General features: G+C 34.3%; 1 non-coding gene across 1 annotated transcript; it reads right to left on the bottom strand.

Annotated features, from left to right (window-relative positions):
- Positions 1-15,977: 15,977 nt before the first annotated feature.
- On the bottom strand, positions 15,978-16,084 carry LOC139865094 (small nucleolar RNA R71). Its single transcript, XR_011764621.1, has one exon. It is a non-coding gene; the product is annotated as a small nucleolar RNA R71 (small nucleolar RNA).
- Positions 16,085-16,613: the final 529 nt, after the last annotated feature.

Raw genomic sequence — 16,613 nt, 5'->3', positions numbered from 1 at the left:
GAATGACTCCAAGTAATATCTCTAAAATGAGCAAATGCACATCGGAAGATTTCTTTCATACCTGAGAATAAACATGCTTTCAAGTGTCAGCCAAAAGGTTGGTGAGTTCATAAGTTTACCATAAACAGTAAAAATTCATCATTTTGATAGACCACAAGATTTAAATGCTGCATGGTACAAATGGGCCCGAATCCTATACCCACCTGTAATGTACATGCGATATCTTTTAAATACAGTACACCTTTCTCGTATACGAAATCATCTTTCATAAATCTTAGTAACCGTACACATATCTTGTGCACAAAAATAACATACACATAACCTGTGTATAAAATCATTCTCTCGATACATAACATTCACTTTTCATTGCTTTCATAGTTTGGCTTGGTAACCGACCTTAACATATAATGCTCATAACAATATCCCCAAAACAAAACATCTCGTCTGTATAATAATCATATAAACTTTGAAGTACTAAACACCACGCCCACTAGCCCTTCCGTCTAGTGAACATTCTGGGTGGGGGTGTTAAACCCGGTAGCTACCTTTAGGATTCGCGTCAATTAGGCGTGCACTAATTCTCAAAATTAGTGATGTTCCCTAATTCTTAGGTTACCAAGCAATAATAATCAGGGGGAAAAATATTCATATCAATTGTGGCAATTATCACGTCCACATAATTCAATGGTGGCAATTATCACGTCCACATAATTCATTCGAGGAATGTTTTGCTTGTGTCTATCTCGTCAGTCATTTATAAAGGCATTTCATGTATTCGCAGTTCAAAATGTATTTCAAAAGCATTTAATAAAGCAGTTGTAAAAGTAGCGCATGTATTCTCAGTCCCAAAAATGTAAAGAGTAAAAGGGAATCAAATGAACTCACCCTACAATATTTTGTAGTAAAAATATTCATACGACGATACGGAACAATGTGGGGTTGGCCTCGGATTCACGAACCTATATCATTTATATATATATATATATATATATATATATATATATATATATATATATATATATATATATATATATATATATATATATATATATATATATATATATATTAACACATATAATGGTAATCGAACAAATTTATGTATTATTAGTGAATTAATTATTATTTTAATTATGCGTTTCATTAATATCTTAATTAATTACATTTATTAATATTTATTACAAAAATACTAATATAATTATGTTATATGTAGTAAATATGGTTTTATATAATTAATAGTTATTTGATAAAATAATATTGATAAAAAGTTGTTTTATCCTATAATAATAATATTAGTTATAAAAATAAAAAATAAATGATAATTTTTATAAAAATGATACTTTTAATAATAATAGACACTAATAATAATAACTACAAAAATAATGATTTTACTAATAATAATAACGATACTAATACTTATATTAATAACTCTAATGATAATAATACTAATGTTTATGATAAAAATAATTGTTAATAATAATACTTATGTCACTTAATGATAATAACAATAACAATAATATTAGTAGTAATAATAATAATAATAATAATAATAATAATAATAATAATAATAATAATAATAATAATAATAATAATAATAATAATAATAATAATAATAATAATAATAATAATAATCTTTGGTAAAGAAAACTACCTTCAACAAGCTTTTCCAAAAAAAAAAAGCCTTATACAAGACTCGAACCCAAGACCTCACGCTAATCCGAAACACACCCAAACCATCCTTCCAATTCAATTTTTCTGTTATATCTCCTAACCCAACTATATTTAACTCGTTTCTGTTTCGTTTCGGCCCAACAAACTAATTTGCATTCTTGGCCCAACCACACATTAGGAATACGGCCCAGCAAGTAGGAACTTATCAGCCTGTATGCACAATAATGATTTCGGCCCAACAGCAGCAGAGCCCAACAGAAAACTTGATCCAACATACCACACTCTTAAGGTAGCTTTTATAAAAAAAAAATTATTATGCAGCTTCCAGGTTTCGAACCCATGACCCCTCGCTAACACCACACCACACCACACCACTCTTCTAATCTTGTCTTTCTGATTTAAAAACCACCAATTTATTTTATAACTCGAGTTTTATTCTCTACCTTCTTCTTCTTACATTCGTTAAATTCTAAATCGACAAATTATACAAATCATCAAAATAGGGATTTAGATTCTTTATAATAATAATAATCAATCAGTATCAAACGTTTTTTTTATTATTAATTAAAAATCAGAAAAAATCAGAAAAATACTGCTACTGCAGTTACGGTTTTAAAAAAAATAATTCTTGATTTTTGGGTTTAAGAACTTTTTAGATAAATATTATAACATAAGTTGTGTTTCAATTGATTCGTATAAACCTCTGCGATTATCAATTTAACTAGAATTACAACAGATACCTCTAATTTAGTCGATGAACATCTGTTTGACTTTTAAAAGAAAAAACTTTGACTTCAAAATTGATGATCAATACGAAGAATTGAAACTTGTAAATTTGTAGTTCGTTTGAGTAAGGGATTTCATACTTACCTGCATTTTTATATTTCTGAAAACGATTCAAAATCGAGTTATTGTATAAAAGGTATGGCGAAAGAGATGAAGGAGCTGTGTTCTTGGGTTTTTGTTTTCTGTTTTTTAGTTTTTGAATCGTGAATGAGTAGTTAGGTAATTATATAACGTACAAGTAATGCAACTGGTGATATTCGAATGATTGAGGAGACAAACACGAATTTATCACGGTTGTATTATAGCTAAAATAAAATCGATCGTACAGAAATTAAAAAAAAATGAATAAAGTTGAAAGAGATTGATTAACAGATTCATGAATCTGTATATGTCGATCTGTTTTTATATATAAAGCAGATTTTATGGACTTGTATATATTTACTTATATGTATATTAATTAATCTTATTAATTAGCAATTATAACTATAATAATAATAATACTCCTAATAAATAATAATAATACAAATATAATAGTAATAATGATGATTATTATGATAATGATGATTATTACAAAAAAAAATTTATAACAATAATACTAATTATAATAATACTAATATTAGTGATAATAACAATAATAATAATGTATCAATTTATATACCAATTTTTCCTATCTATATATTATCTATTGAAAATTTTAGTATGTCAAATACTGACTTTAATATTGATAATGAAAATATTAATAATGTTAATGGTACTAATGATATTATCAGTTATAATAATATTAATTTCATTGATAATAGTAATATTAACAATAATAATATAACGACTTATACTTATCGAATTTATATGTTTATATACTAACATTAATGTTACAAATATTAATCTTAATATTAATAATAATATTAATGAAAGTAATGATAATAATATAACTTTAATATTTTAACTTGTACTTACATTTTATTATTAGTATTATATAGTAATATATTACATATTTAATGTTTATACATTAATATATTTTACAATATAATATACTACTTATATTGAGTAGTAACTTCTTATATATATATATATATATATATATATATATATATATATATATATATATATATATATATATATATATATATTCATATATATATTCATATATCACAGATGTACAAATAATAAGTATTAATAGGTATCACATATATGCCCTATAAGTTCATAATAATATCATGTATATATTTATATATAAATACTTAATTGTTTATTAATTTATATGTTTAATTCCAATTGATTTATTTTATTAACTCAAAATATCATATATACACTTTTATTTATATATATATATTTACATTTTCTTTTTTTATTTACACATAACTGTTCGTGAATCGTCGGGGATGGTCAAAGGTTATTTGAATATACAAAACAAATTCAAAATATTCGAGACTAAACATTACAGACTTTGCTTATTATGTCAAAATAATATAAAGATTAAGTTTAAATTTGGTTGGAAATTTCCGGGTCGTCACAATTTTGAAGATTATTAATTGATTTTTTTTATCTTCTTTCCAAGATTCTCAGGTGTGCATCATTTATGTTTGTTTAATAATAACTTTATAGCTACCTAATTCAGTAGCAGTAGCAGTATTTCGTGATGGTCAAATGTATAACGATCGATTTGCGCTCCAGTCATATTAATTCGAGATCTAAAAACCACCGCCGTCACCACCACCACTCCGGCCAAGCTCATCGATTTCGTGACCACTTCCACTCCAAGATATATGTACAGGTAGTAATGGATTGACTTGTTGAATTGTATTTGTTGGAAGTATCAATGGGTTTTTGGGTATTTCAAAAAATTTGACGTACGATTGGGTTTTCTGGTATTTTGAAGTTGTAGTACGATTGGGTTTATATATTTGAACTTGCAGTATGAACGGGCTATAATTTGATTGGAGAAGAAATTAGGGTTTTTAAAATATTGGGGATGAAGATGAATATAAGGAAAATACTGCAGGTGGTAAAAAAACTAGTAAGCAAGTGGGTTTGAAGATGAGAAAATGATGATGATAAAAAGAAAATATAAATTAAATTATTTAAATAAAAAACAATAGAAAGACTAAAATACCCTCGTGTATCTTGCACATGAGTGAGTTTAGCAGAAAAATGGACATAATGTAGATGAATGGACGACCAGAGTTACAAAGTACAACAGGGATGACGCCAGTAAAAAAAGGTTTAAGGATGACACGAGAAGGTTGGATACAAGTTCAGGGACGACGAGCGTAATTTTGTCGCGAGTTATAGAAAAACTATTTGCCCGTTAGTGTAAGATACTAATCGATTTATTAGTATCCAGGGGCGGATATATACTATGCCCAGTGGTTGCACGGGACACCACTGAAATACGCGATGTAGTGAAATTTTTTTGGGTTTTTCACAAGTGACATCACTGGATAGTGTAATTTTTTTTTTAGTGACACCACTGGATATTGTAAATTTTTTTGAGTGACACCATTGTATAAGGCATCTATTAATTTTTTTTGGAAGTTTTAACCAGTGACTATCAATCATAGATCCGCCACTGTTAGTATCTATCGCAAAATTCAAGAAATCGATTTATTGATAGTTGGAATTTAGAACACTTCAACTACTATTTATATGAGTATTTGACCCGTTCTATTAAAGTGAAGGTCATCGGCAAAATATCAATGTTATTGAAATAAAAATAATTCATGACACATAAAAGTGTCGATTACGTTGTAGAAATCAACTAACTAACCGTTAAATCACTGATCATAGATGACTTATTTAAATGGTTTAGAAGTTTTAGGAGGTTCTAGATGATTAGTAATCTAAGGATGCCTCTTTGGTCACAGAAAAAAATAAAAACACTAGATTTTGACTTGGCCAATAATTGTTATGAAAACTAGCCCAACGCATCAACACCAGCGAAAGCGGGGATATAATTGTTTGAGACAAACTTGCGAGAAATAATAGAAAAAAATAAAATAACAAATAACACGATGATTTAATGTGGTTCGGTAAAACCGTGCCTACGTCCACCCCAAGAGTCTCATTTATTTATATAATATAAAAGAACCAAGTACAAGTACAAGAAAAAGTACACTATGAGTCAAACTCAAACCCAAGCCCCTTAGATTTTAGTATAAAAATCTAAGTTTCTCGTACACTCTTATACGCTATTTACAAGAATAAAACTTTCAACCTCACAAATATACACTCTCCGTTGATATTATCGATGAATTGTGTTTTTCCCTTTATGATTTATGATCCTCTCTGGATGCTTATGAATACATATCTATAATATATATATATATATATATATATATATATATATATATATATATATATATATATATATATATATATATATATAAGCCCTAAAATGATGATGTCATCATTAGGCTAATTACCCTTTACTTTTTATAATGATGATGTCATAATTATATATTAATTTAATTAAAAAAATAATACGAAATATTTTATAAAAGAAAATATTAATCTCTCATAAATAGTAATTTTATTTTTCAAAAAAATTTAAAAGGCATTTATTAATATTAATAATAATAATAATTATTATTAAAAATATTGATCATGCATATTTTTACCATTGGGTTTAACATGCATGCTCAATGCGTTAGTGGGGTTTAAGGATCTTAGAACAAGGCTCTCCGGTCCGGCTACCGTGAATAACCCTGGCCGACATGATGATGTCGGCGGGGTGGCCAAGTGATTAAGTCCACCTTCGATAGCGATCGCTGATCAGAAGGCCCCAAATAAGGTTGTAGGTGCTAGCTTAATGAAGAACTAACCCGTTAACCTTGAAGAGACGAAGAATGATGCTTAATTACGTAAGGCGTGTGGCAGATGGTAGTTACGTAATGTGACGATGGCCCTAGAATGATAATTAGGGTTGGTATATATAGGCAAACCCTAATTCTAGAACCGACTACGATTGTTGCAATCCTTTCCATAATTAACTCCCCCAAATCTCGGATATAATTATGGAAAAGATATTAACTTGATAACCAAGTAACCGCTGCACAGGGAATAAAGGCATTCGATACGAATCCGCATACCGCATGCCGCATGCAAGTTAACACGCACGCATGCCTCATTGCACCTGCGGTATGCGGTATCATTATGTCCCCCCCAGTTTGATGTTATATGACGCAAGACATATGATATCAAACTATTAAGCGAAAAAGGAAAAGACAAGAAAACGTCTAGCATTGAATTTTCCGTGTGCGCCTCGATGTCATTAAATGCCTGTCACTGTCGCAGAAACCCATTCGGCTGACAAGACAGAAAGTGGCAGTTGACAGTCGCGCGTAAGACCACGCGCCCCTAGTTAATCATACCATACTATCATCCAAGCGCGTAAATAAAATGCTATCTGTTGATTGCGTTACACGTGTACAGCCAGGATGAGACCGTTTCACCCAAGCCTTCTAATCTTCACTATAAATAGACGGCACTCACCCTCATTTCTACTTTTCTACCATTTGCTTCTTCAATACGCTGCCGATTTCGTTTCCGATCAAATCCCGAATATTCCGGCCAACTTCGAAAGGTTAGTTATTCTTCATTCACTCTACAGAAAATGACTAAAGCTAACGAGACTTACGTAGATAGCGTAGTGTCTGTTATAGAGCAGAAGCATATCGATTCCTTAGTTAAACAGTACCCACCCCTAGCACAGTACAATCCGGTGCCACCCTTGTCTACTCAGCGTGCCCACAAACCGCCGGAGAAGAAGGTAGCATATACGAGTAGAGGACATGCGGAACGACAACTTTGTTCCCGTTGATCCAACATCCGCAGACCTACCTCCCCCCAGTACTGGTAAGCGTCACCTCGTTTGTATAAATACCGCACTTAATTTTTAAGCGTTAACGTATTACCCCTGTGCAGAGCATGTTGAGGAGACGCACCACACTCCACCGCAAGGTAATCCGGAGCTTGAAGCCACCGCCACATCAAAAGACAAGGCGATTCATCTTGATTCCGATTCTGCACCGACTCCGCCTCGCGGCAGCTTCCGCCTGGCCAACTTGAGCCAACTCACCCAGTCCTCCGCCGAGAACGCCGCAGAGCAATCTGCCTTCCTGCAACAAATATTTCCTGCAGAGTTCCGCGACCAGCTATCCGCACTACCCTTCAACCAAGCGCACAATGCCACTATCCAAAACGGTCTTGTGTTCTTTGGCATGTTTGCGGATCAGGCTCGCCGATCCACAAGTTTGTATCAAGTGGCCGTGCGGAAAGAAACAGAGCTGGGGCTGCTGCAGGCGGGTGTTGAGCAGGTGAAGAAAGACTGGGATGCCGCGGTAGAGGCGCGCAAAGCTGTAGAGTTGACTGCGGCGGAAACTAAAACCGCGTTGATTGAGGAAAGAAAGAAAAACCGCGAATCGGTTGGTGCGGTCGACCAAGCTAAAGGGGAGACTGAGCGTCTGTGGATGGAGCTAGAAAGGGTGACGAGGGAAAAGGATGACGCAGTTACAGGTCGCGAACTAGCCGAAGCGGACTTGTTAAAGCTACGCACCGCCCTTCCGACCATTGTGCAGAAGGTGATGGATTTCGGGCCCGTAACTGAGAAGTTCAATGCCTACATTGATGCGGTTAAGGATCACGAAACCAACAAGGCAATGGTGGAGGTGGTCAAAGGTTGCGGTATGACGCCCCCTTACCCCGACATTGTGCAGAAATATTTGAAAGAGGGCACGGCCCTGACGCTCCTGGAAGCCGAAAACACCATCACGACCATCCCAATCCCCTTGATCAACGCTTTTGCTGCGGACCCGAACATGCCAGTTGACGGGTTTCTCAAGGAAGAGTTTTAGCTGTATCTACTATTTGCTTGCGCCGTAGGTCCTATGATATAGGCAGGCAATTGTAAAATCAATTCTTGAGCTGTAAGTCCCGTGTAGGGCAGGCATTTATTACAACTTGTAATTTGTAATGACTGAATTTTATTTGTATATATTTGTTATCTGCATGCGTGGTGTATTATTTTGTTTATATATCGCGAATCAAAACAAAGGATGAACCGCATGCCTATGTGAATAGTTAACCAAAACTAATGCGCATACGTAGGTTCCGCGTAAAATAAACCAATATTTTAGCAATTTTACCGTGCAATAATTTATACTCCAAAGCTACTGCGTTATTGCTTTGTCATGTGCTAGAGGTGCACTTTAGCTGTATGGTAAGCAACGCAACTAAAAACAAACCAATGTTTTTATACTTAAGAGTTCCTCACGCAAACCAATGCGAGAGTAATTACGCACAAGCAAACCAATGCTTGTATTTTTAAGTCAACTTGGCAGCCATCTAGTATGCGTGGCGCTTGGCTAGGGGAAAGCCAATTCCCTTCACCTGCCGTTAATGTCTAGCCTTGTAACCAAACAGGCTTCTGCCGCGCAGGGGCTAGAGGACACCCCTTAAGTAGGCAGGAAACGCATACAAAAAAGAGAAATACACATCAAAAGTATGCGCGAGTAAATATTTAATTGGCATTAATAATGATTACAACCGCGATACATCCAAATGGACAGAAAATACATAGAAAAAATAATGCACCAAAATACATTGGAGTGATCAAGTCCATCCAGCTACATATAACATTTTTTCAACAATGTCGCGTGCCAAGTGCGTTTCACCGGTTTTCCATCTAATGTCTCGAGATGGTATGCCCCGGTGTTGCTTGCTTTTGCTACCTTGTATGGGCCTTCCCATCGGGGCCCCAGTTTCCCAGTATCCTCCGCATGACTTGCGTCATTCTGACGTTAAACTAAGTCCCCGCACTTATAAGAACGTGAACGCACACGCGGATTGTAATACTTTGCAATTTTCTATTTATTATTGGCTTCGTTTACCGCCGCAGAGAGTCTGCGTTCTTCAAGCAGATTAAGATTTTCCCGCAAAGTTTTTGAATTATTTTCTTCGTCAAAATTTTGTATGCGGAACGTTGGTATCCCAATTTCTGCGGGCACAACAGCTTCGGACCCGTAGACCAAACTGAACGGAGTCTCACCAGTGCTTGCTTTTGGTGTAGTTCTATGCGCCCACAAAACTTTTGGTAGTTCATCCACCCAACCAACTCTGCCATGGCCTAATCTAGCTTTGATTCCGGCCACTATATCCCGGTTGGTGACTTCGCACTGGCTATTCGCCTGCGGATGCGCAACGGAAGTAAAAGTTTTCTTAATATTAAGCTCTGCGCACCAACTACGAAAAGGATCCCCCGCAAACTGTGTACCGTTATCACTAACGATTTCGTTTGGTATGCCGAATCGACAAACAATGTCTTCCCATACAAAATTTCGCACCCTTTTTCCCGAAATTGTTGCCAGCGGTCGCGCTTCAACCCACTTAGTGAAATAGTCGATTACAACAATCAAGAATTTAATGTTTCCTCGGCCTTTTGGAAATGGTCTGACTATGTCAATTGCCCATTTGCAGAATGGCCATGGTGAGGAGACCGGTATCATAGGATGCGCAGGTGCCCTACTGATAGGCGCGTGTATTTGGCAAGATTCGCATTGCTTCACTATTCGCGCGGTATCTGCGTACATAGTGGGCCAATAATAACCTAGCCGCATAATTTTTGACACAATAGACCTGTGCCCCGAATGAAGAGCACATGCACCTTCATGCACCTCGCGTATAACCTCCTCTGCCTCTTTCGGACACCTTAAGTGCGGCCCTAAATAATTTTTCCGATACAGCACGTCACCCTCAAGGGCATACAGTGGTGCCTTGGTGCGGACCTTCTTCGCATCAACGGAATCCGCAGGTGATGTGCCATCCCGCAGGAAAGCAATAATAGGTGCCATCCATGTTGAGCTGGATTCCTCAACAGGTGCTACCAAAGGCATCATAACAATGGATTTCGCATTCAGTTCTTCTATAAAAACTTTCTTCCCCAGATGATCAAAAGCCAAAGCAGCCAATTTGCTAAGCCCATCCGCTTTCTTATTTTGCCCCCGCATTACGTGGGAGATTTGAAAAGCTTCAAACTGGTCAGCGAGGTTATGAACAAGCGATAAATATTGCTGCATGGCAATGTCAGGCGCTCCAAAGTCCCCGCTGACTTGACTACACACCAACTTTGAATCCACATAAGCGTGCAGAATTTTTACATTCAATTTATGCGCAATGCGCATACCTGCTAACAGAGCCTCATATTCTGCTTCGTTGTTCGTAACAGCAAAATTAAACCGTAGCGCATATGTATGCTCTTCACCATCTGGACCAGTTAAAATTACACCCGCACCCGCGCCCGCTGCACTACAGGCACCATCGGTATATAACTCCCATGGTGACAAAATTGGTGCAGGCGTATCTTGATGTTCTGCTGATGCCTCGACATCCGCAGGTAACTCTGCTAGGTAATCCGCAAGTATTTGACCCTTAACCGCGCTGCGCGAAGAAAAATTTATATCATGTTCTCCTAACTCAACTGCCCATTTAGCCATTCGGCCAGAAATCTCAGGCTTATACAACACCTGAAAGAAAAATGATTGCGTTAATCAATGCGGTAACCCCGGACATTGGCGCAAATTAGGCATGTACCAACCTGTTTGATTGGTTGATCAGTTAGAACCACAATTGGATGTGCTTGAAAGTATCGGCGCAAACGCCGCGCCGTGTGGACCAGCGCATATACTAGCTTTTCTATTGGTGAATAGTTTACTTCGCTTGATGTCAGCGTCTTGCTTACAAAGTAGACCGGCATTTGCGCTGAGAAAATCTCAGCATTAATTGTATACGAAATAAATAATTCACAAGTAAAAGGGAATGGATTACCTTTCCACGGTCTGCGATAAGAACCGAGCTGATTGCTTCTTTTGATGTCGCAAGGTACAGCGTAAGCGTTTCTCCTGTTACTAGCGCGGTGAGTGTTGGTAATTCTGCGAGCACCTTTTTCATCTCCTGAAAGGCTGACTCTGCCTCCTGAGTCCATATAAAGTCTTTTTTCTTTAAACAATTCTTCAAAGTATTGAAGAATGGCAATTGTCGCTCTGCGGCGTTCGACAAAAACCGCGTGATCGCCGCAAGCTTCCCGGTCAGACTCTGCACGTCTTTCTTTGTCTTCGGAGATGGTAAACTATCAATGGCTTCAATCTTTTTGGGATTTGCCTTGATTCCACGCGCTGTCACCACATGACCTAGAAACTTGCCTTCCTCTTCCCCAAAACTACATTTGAGCGGGTTAAGCTTCATGTTTATCCTGCGTAGAGACGCAAACGTTTCTAGGTTGTTTGATGTGACGCAATTGTGGCAACTGATAATGCTAAAAACGAACATATATTTCATAGCATTATTCCTCAAGAAAGACAAGCTTTTAGTTGCAATTGTTCTATTTACAAGTGATATTCGTTTAAATAATAAAAGGTGAAAACAAAAGATAGATTCGACGAATTGAAGACGCAAACGACCAAAAAGCTCAAAAGTACAAAATACAATCAAAGAGGTTCCAATTATTGATAAGAAACGTCTAAAAATGACAAGAGTACAAGTTACAAAACGCAAAGTACAAGATATTAAATTGTACGCAAGGACGTTCGAAAATCCGGAACCGGGACCAGAGTCAACTCTCAATGCTCGACGCAACGGACTAAAAATTACAAGTCAACTATGCACATGAATATAATATAATATATAATTAATTCTTAAAATTAATATATATATATATTATATTATATTTAAAAACCGTCGGCAAGAAAGGATTCAAAATGGAGTGAGCTGTAAAATCAAACTCCGCGACTCGCGGAGTTTGAAGGGCAAAAATGCCGCGAGTCGCGGAGCCCTAAATTCTGAAACTGCCTATAAAGCTCGCGCATTCTGATCGTAAAAAATATCCATAAAATCTATCTCTCTCTATATATGTATACGTAAATATTTATATTTTAATTTTAATTTTAATTTTAATTTTAATTTTAAATCCTAATAATAAGGGTATGTCAGCGAATGTTGTAAGGGTGTAAGTCAAAATTCTGTCCGTGTAACGCTACGCTATTTTTAATCATTGTAAACCTTTTTAATTTAATGTCTTGTAGCTAAGCCGTTATTATGCTTATTTAAAACGAAGTAATCATGATGTTGGGCTAATTATTAAAATTGGGTAATTGGGCTTTGTACCATAATTGGGGTTTGGACAAAAGAACGACACTTGTGGAAATTAGACTATGGGCTATTAATGGGCTTTATATTTGTTTAACTAAATGATAGTTTGTTAATTTTAATATAAAGATTTACAATTGGACGTCCCTATAAATAACCATGTATACTCGATCGGACACGATGGGCGGGGTATTTATATGTACGAATAATCGTTCATTTAACCGGACACGGGAATGGATTAATAGTCTATGGAATTATTAAAACAGGGGTGAAATTATGTACAAGGACACTTGGCATAATTGATAACAAAGTATTAAAACCTTGGGTTATACGCAGTCAATAACCTGGTGTAAATATTAAACAAAGTATTAAAATTTTGTTACAGTTTAAGTCCCCAATTAGTTGGAATATTTGACTTCGGGTATAAGGATAATTTGACGAGGACACTCGCACTTTATATCTATGACTGATGGACTGTTATGGACAAAAACCAGACGGACATATTAAATAATCCAGGACAAAGGACAATTAACCCATGGGCATAAAACTAAAATCAACACGTCAAACATCATGATTACGGAAGTTTAAATAAGCATAATTCTTTTATTTCATATTTAATTTCCTTTATTTTATATTTAATTGCACTTTTAATTATCGCACTTTTATTTATTGTCTTTGTATTTAATTGCACTTTTAATTATCGTACTTTTTAATTATCGCAATTTTATTTTATCGCACTTTTATTTATCGCAATTTCATTATCGTTATTTACTTTACGCTTTAAATTAAGTCTTGTATTTATTTTTAATATTTTACATTAGGTTTTAACTGCGACTAAGTTTTAAAATCGACAAACCGGTCAATAAACGGTAAAAATCCCCCTTTTATAATAATAATATTACTTATTTATATATTTATATTTTTATAAATTAAACTAATATAGCGTTAAGCTTTGTTTAAAAAGATTCCCTGTGGAACGAACCGGACTTACTAAAAACTACACTACTGTACGATTAGATACACTGCCTATAAGTGTTGTAGCAAGGTTTAAGTATATCCATTCTATAAATAAATAAATATCTTGTGTAAAATTGTATCGTATTTTATAGTATTTCCTAGTAAAATTTAATAGTATTTTATACACCTTAGCTTTAACCATCAAGTATTTTTGGCGCCGCTGCCGGGGAGTTTTAATCTAGCTTAAAAGCCGGAAGCGCAACGCTAATAAAAAAAAAATTTATTTTTAGTTTACTTTTATAAAAAATACGTTTTTGTAAAAATACATTTTAAATATTAGAAAACATAAAAAGAAAACAAAAATATAAATATTTTTAAGAGTTTGTTAAATATTTAAGTTTTATAAAGTTTCTTTATTTTTATTTTATAAAAATATAAGTCTTATTTAAATATTTTGTTTTCATTTAAAACATAAAAAAATGAAAAAATATATATATAAATCTATTTTTAAGATTTTTATAAAATTATAAAGTATTTCTATTTTTATTTTAGTTTTTAAAGCATAAGTTTTTATATCATTTATATAAATATTTTATATAAATATTTAAACAGAAAATATAAAAAAACAAATAAATAAAAAAAACTGACCTGTCGAATTTGACCTGCACCTCTTTTGGACTTGCAACCTCCGCGACTTGCGGAGGTTTTGAACTGGGATCACCGCGACTCGCGGAGTTCTCTCTGACAGGCCACAGGAAGCCCTAATCTGCATTAATTACGGGTTTTTATTATTATTATTTAAATTAAACCCTAATTAGGGTATTTTTATTATTTAATTTAGTTTTTATTTTTATTTTGTATTTTTAGTTAAATTAGTTTAATTAAATTATAAAATTAATAGTTTTATTAAATAAATAATATAAAAATAATATTTTGTACTTTTTACAAATTTTAGTATATTTTTATATTTTGTATATTTTTATTTGTTTATTCGTAATATTTGTATTTTTCGCTCGTATTTAGTTTTAAATATAGTTTTTGCCATAGTTATTTTAATTTCTAGATTTTTAGGCTTTGCCGTAAAATCCCTTAAGTGCTTTTTCTTTAGACTAAGATCTAGATGCTTTAGAATTTTGCGACGCCTTTTTAAGTTTTAGTACCTTTTTAAGTTTCGACGCGCTACTTTCTTATTTTTATTTTTCGACGCCTTTTACCTATGTATCAATTATCACTCCAATTAGTAATCTCAATTTGCAATTTTAATTTTAAGTTACTGATAGTAATAAGGTTGGGTTAGTCGAGTGTTTTAAAGTTTTATAGTCATTTTTTTTTCTTTCTTATTTTTCGACGTCTTTTATTTTTCAACCCTTTTCTTTTTCGACCTTTTTCGACGCGCTCTTTCTTTTTCTTTCTTATTTCTCGCCATTCTAGTTTTAGGACATAGATTTTTTCTCTACTTCTTCTCTAAATTTCTTAAAATTACGAAAATTTATTTTAAGTGGTTAAATTGATACAAATCAAAATTTTCTGGTTCGTAGTAATAGTTGGATTTGTACGTGGACCGGGTTATTGGAGCCAAACAGTACTCAATTATATTGAGACCAAACGAATCCTGCCCCTCTGCTGCATCTTTTGGCTATTCGAAACATGGGCAAAATCAGAAAAGTCTATTAATTGAATAACTTATATAATTTTTCTTTCCTTTTAAAAACTAATAGGATATTCAGTGAATGCACCGAGCAAGACGTTCACCACCTTTTGTACGTTCACCACCTGTAACTCGATCAAGAAATCTAGCTAATATTACCGCCATTGATTTTTCTTTAGAATCGTCATCCAGTCGACCAAGTACTCCAATTCAAATTTCCGATAATCCATTTTTTGAACCCGACCTCACAATTGAGAATCCGGAGAATATTCAGGGACAATTCATAGATCCTGAACCATTAATTTTTCCTCCGGAACCACCAATCATTCAAACAGAGATTGTTGAGGAACGAACTATTAAATCAGAATCCTCTAGTGATTCAGATTCAATAAATTCAATTATGGAAGTAACAGAACCTTTAAGTATGGAAGACCGAATGAGAGCTAAACGCACTGGCCAAGGTCACGCAATTACTCATCCTGACATTAATGCGCCAGATTATGAAATCAAAGGACAAATTCTACACATGGTGACTAATCAATGTCAATTTAGTGGTGCGCCGAAGGAAAATCCAAATGAACATCTTCGTACCTTTAATAGGATCTGCACACTATTTAAAATAAGAGAAGTGGAGGATGAACAGATATATCTCATGTTATTTCCCTGGACTTTAAAGGGAGAAGCCAAAGATTGGTTGGAATCGTTACCTGAAGGGGCGATTGATACATGGGACGTTTTAGTTGAAAAATTTCTTAAACAATTCTTTCCGGCATCTAAAGCCGTAAGACTTCAAGGAGAAATTGTTACATTCACACAGAAACCAAATGAAACTCTATATGAGGCGTGGACAAGATTTGAAAAGTTATTAAGAGGATGTCCGCAACATGGTTTAGACACTTATCAAATAGTACAAATATTCTACCAAGGATGCGACATCACTACAAGGAAAGACATCGATATAGCAGCTGGTGGTTCTATTATGAAGAAAACCGAAACTGATGCTTATAAAATTATTGATAACACTGCTTCCCACTCACATGAGTGGCACCAAGAAAAAGATATTGTTAGATCATCTAAAGCAGCTAGAGCCGATTCTAGCCATGACTTAGATTCCATTTCCGCAAAGATAGATGCTGTCGAGAGACGAATGGAAAAGATGACTAAGGATATACACTCAATACGAATTAGTTGTGAGCAGTGTGGAGGACCACATTTGACAAAAGATTGTCTTAGTATTGAGCTAACAATGGAACAAAGAGAGAATGTTTCATATCTAAACCAAAGGCCTGGAAATAATTATCAAAATAATTATCAACCGCCAAGACCGATTTACAATCAAAACCAGCATCATAATCGAAATGTTCCATACAACAACCAACAAGGTCCTAGCAATCAACAAGTATCCAATAATACTTACAAT

The sequence above is a fragment of the Rutidosis leptorrhynchoides genome, chromosome 8 (genome assembly GCF_046630445.1).
Source record: "Rutidosis leptorrhynchoides isolate AG116_Rl617_1_P2 chromosome 8, CSIRO_AGI_Rlap_v1, whole genome shotgun sequence".
NCBI lineage: Eukaryota > Viridiplantae > Streptophyta > Magnoliopsida > Asterales > Asteraceae > Rutidosis > Rutidosis leptorrhynchoides.
Note: the sequence above shows the minus strand (reverse complement) of the source record. Positions and strands in the feature narration are given on the sequence as shown.